The sequence below is a fragment of the Podarcis tiliguerta genome (assembly GCF_965153285.1).
Source record: "Podarcis tiliguerta genome assembly, chromosome: 8".
NCBI lineage: Eukaryota > Metazoa > Chordata > Lepidosauria > Squamata > Lacertidae > Podarcis > Podarcis tiliguerta.
In genome coordinates this window covers 86,933,482-86,943,209 of record NC_139541.1, presented here as the reverse complement: position 1 = coordinate 86,943,209, position 9,728 = coordinate 86,933,482, and the positions used below count along the sequence as shown (strand labels likewise).

At 50.5% G+C, this 9,728-nt stretch overlaps 1 long non-coding RNA gene across 1 annotated transcript; it reads right to left on the bottom strand.

Annotated features, from left to right (window-relative positions):
• Positions 1–5,472: 5,472 nt before the first annotated feature.
• LOC310684866 lies at positions 5,473–9,303 on the bottom strand. The gene is made up of 3 exons (XR_014514901.1): positions 9,043–9,303; positions 6,759–6,960; positions 5,473–5,935 (listed from the first exon to the last, which is right to left on the bottom strand). It is a non-coding gene; the product is annotated as an uncharacterized lncRNA (long non-coding RNA).
• Positions 9,304–9,728: the final 425 nt, after the last annotated feature.

Below are 9,728 nucleotides of genomic sequence, written 5' to 3'. Positions count from 1 at the left end.
GAAGAGGGTCTTCAGTGGGCCCCAAATGTTCCTGCCTCCAACCTTGCCCCAAAGGCACAGAAGGTCCTCTCCCAGAATAACTCAGAATGTCAAGTGTCCTCAGGCAACAAAAAGTGAAATGCAGCATTAGGAGAACCCAGGAAATCTGAAATTGGTGCGGAATCCAATATATAACGGGCAGCTTATCAGTAAAGTGCTCTTCAGATGAGTCACCCCAGATGGTCTCCACTGGTCCCTGGGTTGGGTGGGATCCCAGAATTGGGCCATTGTTGGGGGAATCCAGTGAGCTTTCTTTGCCTCCATAATAGAAGTCAAGTGTCCAGATCAAAGGAAGTCATAGTCCCACTCTATTTCTGCCTTGATCAGACCACACCTGGAGTCCTGTGTCCTTTTCAGGGCACCACAATTTAAGAAGGATGTTGGTAAGATGGAACGTGTGCAAAAGGAGGGCAACCAAGATGATCAAGGAAACTAAGCCTGATGAGGAACAGTTGAAGGTGTTGGGTATGCTTAGCCTGGAAAGGAGGAGACCTAGGGGCCGTGGGATCCCCACAAAGTTGATTGGCATTCCTATTCAAATAGTGTGTGTGCGCATTGCATCATGTGATCAGTTATGTGGGGTGGGGCTTACCTGAGCCACCACATTATTTTATTCAAGTTGGCCCCCCTGGAGGTGACTGAGAGAGATATGAGAGCCACCTTCAAATATCTCAAGGGCTTTCACATGGAAAACAGAACAAGCTTGTTTTCTCCTGAAGGGTAGGACTCGAGCCAATGGCTTCAAATTCCAACTAAACATCAGGAAGAACTTTCTGACAGTAAGAGCTGTTCCAAAGTGGAATTGTCTCCCATGAGAGGTGGTGGACTCTCCTTCCTTGGAGGTTTTAAGCAGAGGTTGGATGGCCCTCTGTCATGGAGGCTTTAGTTGAGACTCCTGCATTGCAGGGGGTTGGACTCAAAGACCCTTGGGTTCCCTTCCAACTCTGCAATTCTATTATTCTTTTAGCTGCTGAGCAGTCCCACCACTGAGCTTCCACGCATGGGATGCCTAGTGAGTGGTTTGAGTTCCAGTGGGGCTGCACAGGGGCAGTGGGGCAGATCCTGTCTACATGTGCATTTGCAGGGACGCAGGTCAGGTGCTCAGCAGAGAGACTCCCAGAGCCCAAGGAGACCGCAGGCTCTTACCCCAGGAGGACCCTCATGGATGGAGGAACCAGGCAGGGGTTGGCAACTGGCAGCCCAGCTAGCTGTCAGGTGCCCCCCCAGGTTGTCTCTACCTTGCGTGGGTGCTGGGCTCCCACCTCCTTTCCTGTTGTGATTTTCTAACACACACTGACTTGCACAAGAGATCCATGGCCAGTTCAGAACTGGGGAGTGCAAGAGACACACAAGAGTTCTCTTTCGTTTGCTCTGCTCTCCTCAAACACATAGACACCCCGCCGGCTTTATGGAATTTTGTAACAAATGTCCTTGCACCAAAAAATTATTTACAAGTCAGTGTTGCTTGGTAACAAGGACTCCCCCAGCATCTGGCTCGATGAGAAGCAGGTCTGTGGAGACTCACGCACAGAGAGGGGGGGTCCTGACGCCGCTGGTGCTGGGGCTCTTCGCGTGGAGCTCTTCTGAGAAGCTTCAGACCAGCATCTGTCTCAAAGGCAGCTCACAGGTGGAGGAGGCTCTTGGGGGGAGCTGGGCCTGGGGGTCTGCTCTGGACTCCAGCATAGCATTGGAGAACTGAAAGGGACATCAGGCCTCATCTAGTCCAACCCCTGCAATGTAGGAATCACAGCAGAGGAAAGCAAAGAGAGGGAAGGGATGGAAGTCAGGAGAGAAGGAGAGAAGAGAGAAGGGGAGTCCTCACTAGTCAGACTCCCAAAAGAGCCTGCAATATTTTCCACCAGAGCACACCCTATATAGCATGGCTGTCCAACAGGTCGATTGCGACCTAGTGCAGGCTGTCCCAGGTCGATCCTAGTCGATCTTGTGATTTTGTGATCTCCACTCAACAACTTTGGCTCACCCTTCCGGAAAATGTTCATCAACAAATTTGGCTGACCCTCCCCCCCCAAAAAAAACCTCAACAACTCCGTCAATCCAATGGCAGTTTATTTATAGTGAGAGTAGATCTCAGTCTCTTGGAAGTTGGACACCCCTGCTATATAGGGAAAATACGTCCCCTTGGCTGCTTATCTCCTGACCAACCAAGGAGAGTTCTTGAAAGCCCTTACTCAACCCAACTGTGGGAATGTTGTGGATAGTAAAAGGTAAAGGGACCCCTGACCATTAGGTCCAGTCGTGGCTGACTCTGGGGTTGCGGCGCTCATCTCGCTTTAGTGGCCGAGGGAGCCGGCGTACAGCTTCCTGGTCATGTGGCCAGCATGACGAAGCCCCTTCTGACGAACCAGAGCAGCGCACGGAAACGCCGTTTACCTTCCCGCCAGAGCAGTACCTATTTATCTACTTGCACTTTGATGTGGGGCTGCTTCCCAGAGGATCACAGAGCTGTGGAGTTGGAAGGGACCCTGAGGGTCATCTAGTCCAACCCCTTATAACGCATCACACACACACCCCAGCAGCAACCACAAGTTGGCTTTTATGTGTGACCAGACCTTCACATCATCACCCCGAAGAGAAATGCTTTGCAACTGGGGCAGCTTACTTGGCGATGGGGAGAGATCCGGTGTTGTTGTGGTACGTGTGCAAGGGTGCGGGGTGTGTGAGTGAGGTGGCGAGGAAGCATTGCAGGCAGTAGGAACCCAGGCCTCAGGCTCAGACCTTGGTAGCTCTGACACTGGACAGCAGGCCCTGCCCTCGTCTTTCCCTCGCTGTCTCTCTCTGCCAAGGGGTCCAGTTCAGGGTGGAAACAACGGGCGCTCAGCCCCCCCCCTCCCAGTGCCCTGAAGCAAACTCTTCCTGCTCTCAGTTTTTTAGAAATCTGATGGTTTTCTAAAATTAATTGGTTCATCAGGGAGCCAGCAAAGATTCTCGTGAAACAATCTGAATTTTCCTTTTCAATAAATGGCTTAATCAGTAGGAATCCTGGCTTTTTGATTGAGCAATTTGTTAGAGGAATTTAATTTTATCTCAGTGCAGGGGAACGCCTTCCGGCTGGGGCTGCTTCCTGGGGCGGGCGGGGGGGGGGGGAATGTATTATTACTAGAGCAATCAGGTACAATGTTTTCCTGATGCCGAGAATGGACCCCCAGGGGAACGTGGCTACAGACCTGCTCTGGAGCTTCCTCCCCTTGTGTGCGACCAGATAGATGGGAGTGACCCTAGCTGGCCAGATCAAAGGGCTGGCCACACAGCCACCTCTCTCTTGGTCTCTTGGACTCCTGGCTCTTAGCCAGCGCATGGCTCAACCTTCACATAGGATGGAGCCCACAAGCACTTCTCACACGTCTTTTCACTGTAACTACAAGGTAAAGCCTGCCTTCAGATTACTGCTGTGAACTGAATATGAGAAAAACTTAATTCTTCTTTTGAAGGAAGACTGTGTTGTGTAATTATTATTTTAAGAGGGAAATAAAAGGGGGAACTTACCAGGAACAAGGCAGACAGGACAAACCAGACTGGGTTGCTTAATTAAAGGAATCTAACGAATCATCAACTTGCTTCCAATAAGTTGCAAAGGGAGTGTGCTCTGCTGTTTACTCAGTAGCGTGAGTGAGGAGGGATAATATCAAAACAATGTCATCTCCTACCTTCCTTACCATTCCCACAGTCGGGAGGCTGCAGCATGAGGGGGGGGGATATTTGTGGAAGATTTGCAGGAAACCACAGTGACGCTCTTTGTTTTCATCCCTCTTGTTCCTCAATCAATACTTGAAGGTAGCACAAGACACAGAAAAAGGGTGTGATGGGTTTCAAAACAGGAAGCATCTCTTCCAGGTGACCCCTGCCTCACTGGACACTCGAATTTGCAGGTCTGGGAGGGGGCCCCCAGCCCACCCCTTGCATGGGATTTCCTCCAGAATAGGCCTGCTGCAGGACCCCACCTGGACAGAACCATGGATTCAAAGAACCACAGAGCTGGAAGCAAGACCAGTCCTGGCCCCACCCTCCAAAAATGCAGGTATTGCAGCTAAAGAACCTCTGACAGGTGGTCATCCAGCCTCTAAAACCTACAAGGAAGATGAGACCACTCAAAAAGCTCTTTGTGATGTTACGGAAATTCGGGGGGGGGGGGCACAGCTTTAAAGTTGTTACGATGTTACCAATATTATGCCTGAATGTATCCTTTCAAGTTGACAGCTCAGGGAAGATACCTACCTTTTCAAGTTTGTAGACAATCCATACTTTAAGCGACTCTCCTCATTCCAACGCCATTTGGTCCTTAAAGAAAGGTGAATTTGGGCTCCACCTCCGTCCACGAACCAAGAAGCGGGAAGTCACATGGGCAGCAGGAACAGGGCATCCCGCCCTAATTCCCCAAGCCTGAGAGCACAGACAGGGCCCCCCACCCAGGGAGTGACCAAGGGGGCAACACTAGACAGTTGAGCAAGTCAGGTGTTCTGAAAGCCCATCTCCAGCCAAGTCCTGAAGGCAAGGAGATGTCAGGAGTTTCATTCTCCTTTCAGTGATGGGGACTTAAGAGGTGTTGGGAAAGGTGTCTGATAAGGGGACCTAATGTTGAACTGGTGTACCCCTCCCCATTTGTGACATGCTAGTGATGTAGTGATGATGTATCCATGATGCCCCTCGAAGTGTATTCTGGGGGAAAGAGACAAGTTTTAAAAGAGGAGGTCACTCCATGCTCAGGGTTCTTACTCCTGGGGGGACCTGTTGCGCAACAATAAAAATCATGGTCTACTGACTGCTGTTTTACTCCAAATTACTTGGCTGCAACTTCCAACCTTTACCGACCACATGGACCCTCAGGGGACTTGCCCCCCATGAGCTGGGCTGTTGGGTAGTCTCTCACCCCAGAATTTTTCCTTAACAGTGATGTTCAGTCGGAATCTCCTTTCTTGCAATTTGAATCCCCTGGGTCAGGTCCTCTCCTCCCCTGTGGAGCAGCAGAAACCAAGCCTGCTCCACCTCCCATGGCTCCCATGGCACTCAAGATATTTGGCTATTGCACCGTCTTCTTTTTCCCCAGGCTAAACAGACTCAGCTGCCTCAACCCTTCTTCTTCTTCTAAGACTTGGTTTCCAGTCCCTGGACCATCTTGGTTGCCCTCCTCTGCACACTCCTCTGGCTTGTCAATATCCTCTTTAAAGTGAGGTGCCCAGAATGCTCAGTGGCCGCCAAGGGAGGGCAGAAAGACCAGCGCCCCCCTGCTTTACCAGCCAACTCCATGACTCCCGCATGATGGGATGAAAGAAGACCCCCCCCCCCAATTCACCCACCATGCCCTGACGTGACAGAGCCCACCAGGAAGTCCTTCTGACATCACAAAGGCCATGAACTACGCAAGTGGAGCATGTTGTTCCCCTGCCTGGTTCCGCATCTCTCGACACGCCCGCCCGCCTGTCGTTTGCATTCATGTCAAGCTCCTGAGCTCTTTTAATAATTGAAAAAACAAAACAAAAAACATGCACCGTGCGGAAGAAAGGCAGCCATGTACCACCTCGGTTAAATTTTAATATTTGAAGTTGACAGGATGGCAGAGCGAGGGAGAAAACAGATTTCTCTTTAAAAGAGTTACCCAGGCCTGACAAATAAATAAACAATAGCCCAAAATAAGCCTGGGGGGAGGGGGAGCCTGGAAGGTATTAGGATGGCAAACTCGGGCAGAGTGGGAGATGAAGGAAGCTTCGAGAAGACCCCACAATTCTTTCCGCAGATCTCTCCTGCAAGAGGAACATGACCCTTAACTAATCTTAACGATATAAAACACCGGAGCAATGATAAGAAGGTAGGACCTGATCTCTCTCCATGCAGCACTCTCATGTCCTGACAGTCAGGCTGGTCCGCCAAGATTAAGATGTGGCTGGAAAACAAGGGATTAACTTTTTACGCAGGTATTTACAGGTGGTGGTTGTTGTCGTTTAACTGCCTTAGAAAACCAGCAGTACACAACTCCACACATTTTCCCCACTCTGTGGTTTGCCAGGTGGGTCACTGAGAGTCCCCTTAAGGTAAAGGTAAAGGGACCCCTGACCATTAGGTCCAGTCGTGGCCGACTCTGGGGTTGCGGCGCTCATCTCACTTTACTGGCCGAGTACGCTTTACCGGCATACAGCTTCCGGGTCATGTGGCCAGCATGACTAAGCCACTTCTGGCGAACCAGAGCAGCGCACGAAAATGCCGTTTACCTTCCCGCCAGAGTGGTACCTATTTATCTACTTGCACTTTGACGTGCTTTTGAACTGCTAGGTTGGCAGGAGCAGGGACGGAGCAACGGGAGCTCACCCCGTCGTGGGGATTCAAACCGATGGCCTTCTGATTGGCAAGTCCTAGGCTCTGTGGTTTAGATGACAGCGCCACCCACGTCAGCAAAGGGAAAAAAGAGGACCTTCTTCCTGAAGTCGGGTGTTATGTGCTTCTCACCCCATAATGGGACTCCAGGAGCCCCTAGTCCCCACCAAGAGGCTATTGGTGGCTCCTAGCCAGGAGGCTATCAGTTTAACTGAGGAGGAAGTGTGGGCCACTGGGAAGCCTCAGAGGACTGGGCTCCCCCCTGCCTTTCACAGATGAAGGGCTGGTTCAGATCCACGTTAGCCACACTGAACTGCTGAGCATGTGCCATTTCCAAAGGCAGCCTTGAGAGGGTCAGCCCTGGGGCTGTTCTCCAGACAACCTTCTCTCCTTACCTCCATCCTCTCTGGGCCATGGCTACTGGTGCATCTTCCGGGGCTTCCTAAGGGAGCCACAGAAGGCTGCTACTCCACCACCAGGTCTGGACTCCTCAATGGGATCAGGATGTCGTCTGGGTGGTCAAGGCAGGGCCAGATTGAGGTTTGATGTGGCCCTGAGCTACTGAAGGTAATGGGTCCCTTTCTTTGTCCAGATGTCCTTTGTCAACAACAAATTGTCGCTGTTTTTTGTTGTGTTGAATATATGCTATATGGTCATTTATGGACCTCATAGGTATCTAAAGCCATTTGCACATAACAAAATATGATTTTTTTATCAAAGTAATTGTTGAACTGAAATACAATTAAGAAGTATATTAATAGCGAAATAATTATTAAGCTCTAACTTGAAATGATTTTTTTATTCATAACAAACTTAATAATGTAAACCCATTGGCATTTGGCAATAACAAAAGTTCCTTTCGAAACACAATTTACAAAGACTCATAATCTGGTCTCTAGAAACTTGCTATAACATGAAATAATAAGAGCAAACCAGTAATATTTTAGGGAGCAGGCTAGCAGGCGGGACCCATAACTTACATCATTGAAGAAGAGGAAGAAGAGGAGGAGGAGGAAGAGGAGGAGGAGGAGGAGTTTGGATTTGATATCCCACTTTATCACTACCCGAAGGAGTCTCAAAGCAGCTCACAATCTCCTTTCCCTTCCTCCCCCACAACAAACAGTGTGGCTGAGAGACTTCAGAGAAGTGTGACTGGCCCAAGGTCACCCAGCAGCTGCAGGTGGAGGAGCGGGGAAGCGAACCCGGTTCACCAGATTATGAGTCCACTGCTCTTAACCACTGCACCACACTGTCTCTCAACACAACACAGCCTACACAACACAAAACACTGTTGCTGTGTGTAGGTTTTATCTTATATTTTGGAAATGCACATCCAGTTTTTCCCCCTTAATTTTTTGGGGGGACCTCAAGAGAGTGGGGCCCTAAGCTAGAGCTTGTTTAGCTTATACGTAAATCCGGCAGTGGGTCAAGGGGGGTGGGACACGCAAGGTGTCCCTGAGACACAGCACTTTGCAGAGGGGGTTAGGACAGAGATGGACTGAGGTGGGCCTTTGAGTGGCAGCTTTGGGAGGGGGGTGGTCCGCGAAAGGTCTTAGGACTTTGGCGGATTCTTATGGCATTGGGGTTCTCTGCAGGGCCCCACAGGTCTCCCTCAGAGCAGGGATGCCAGTGGACCCTGCAGCTAATACTACACATGTCAAGACCCATATTTCAGTGGAGGCTGATTGACCTTGCTGGGTGGGGGGAGTCAGTCAGGGGAGGAGAGGGCATCTGCCCCCGGTGAGCCCTGACCTCTCCCTAGCGAAGGCGGCAGCAGCAACAGCGCCCGCCCTCCAGATCTCACCTTCCTCCTCCTCCTCCTCCTTCCTCCTTTCTCTTCTGCCATCCAGCTTGCGCTCCCGGCTTTGCCCTCGCCCCAGACGCCCCAGACATGCTTGTCTTCATTTCAGAGGCTTACGTGGGCTTAGCAGGAGCCTGATTCTAATCAGCCTGGAGCTCATCGGGAAGAAACTGCACTTGCTGCCAGATAAGGCCGCTCACATCCCTAACTCAGCAGCTTAGCCAAATGGGTTTAAATGAAAGAGGAGGAGCTGCTGAATGGAAGGGGCTTTCTCACCTGAATCCCCCCCCCCCCGCTCCCGTCAGAGCTCCCTCCCTCCCTCCCTCCCTGTTTTCAGCCTAGCTGAGGTTGAATCCTGACAAGACAGAAGTACTGTTTTGGGGGGACAGGAGGCGGGTGGGTGTGGGGGACTCCCTGGTCCTGAATGGGGTAACTGTGTCCCTGAAGGACCATGTGCGCAGCCTGGGAGTCATTTTGGACTCACAGCTGTCCATGGAGGTCAAGGTCAATTCTGTGTCCAAGGCAGCTGTCTGCCAGCTCCATCTGGTACGCAGGATGAGACCCTCCCTGCCCGCAGACTGTCTTGCCAGAGTGGTGCATGCTCAGAGGGAGGCCGTAGCTCTACAGTGGTACCTTGGTTTAAGAACAGCCCCGTTTACGAACTATTCAGTTCACGAACTCCCCAAAACCAGAAGTAGTGTCCCGGTTTGAGCACTTTACCTCAGTCTAAAAATGGAATCTGAATGGTGGAAGGGCAACAGTGGCGGGAGGCCTCATTAGGGAAATCACACCTCGGTTTAAGAACGGTTTCGGTTTAAGAACGGACTTCTGGAACAGATTAAGTTTGAGAACCGAGGTACCACTGTATATCCTCCTACCTGCCTGGACTCACAATCGCATTCTCTTCTCCGCTATGCCAGCAACGTCACAACATCTGCAGTCTGAGCTCCGAGCTCCAATTTTAAGCGAGGCTTAAGTGTGTCTTCGAAACCGAATCTTCCATTTTAAGCCTTCCTGAAGAAAGCTGCTGTATCTGTTAGTCTTCAACAAATATTCTGAGAGAGTAAATGCTATTTTTACCTTTTTACACGACTTAAAATAATAAAGGGGGTGAAAAAGGGGGAACCAGGAGAATCCAGCCTGCCAAGGAAGCATCCTGGATTGTCTTAAGCTGAAAGGCTGAAACTGGCTGATCTAAGCTTCCCTTTTATGATGCAAATGGTGACACACTGCTGAACTCACAAAGTGAGGGAGGGAGGATAATTTCTAATAAAGATGCCCTCTCCCAGCATCTATTCACATCCCAACACACAAGTGCTGAGGGCGTCATGCAGAGAGGTGAGGGGGCTTTTGCGGGGGCTCCAATCCTCGGAATGAGTTCTGCATTTGCAGGTGCTAATACATCACCTTGCCAACAAAGGTCCGTATAGTTAAAGCCATAGTTTTCCCAGTAGTGATGTATGGAAGTGAGAGCTGGACCATAAAGAAGGCTGATCACCGAAGAATGGATGCTTTTGAATTCTGGTGCTGGAGGAGACTCTGGAGAGTCCCATGGACTGCAAGA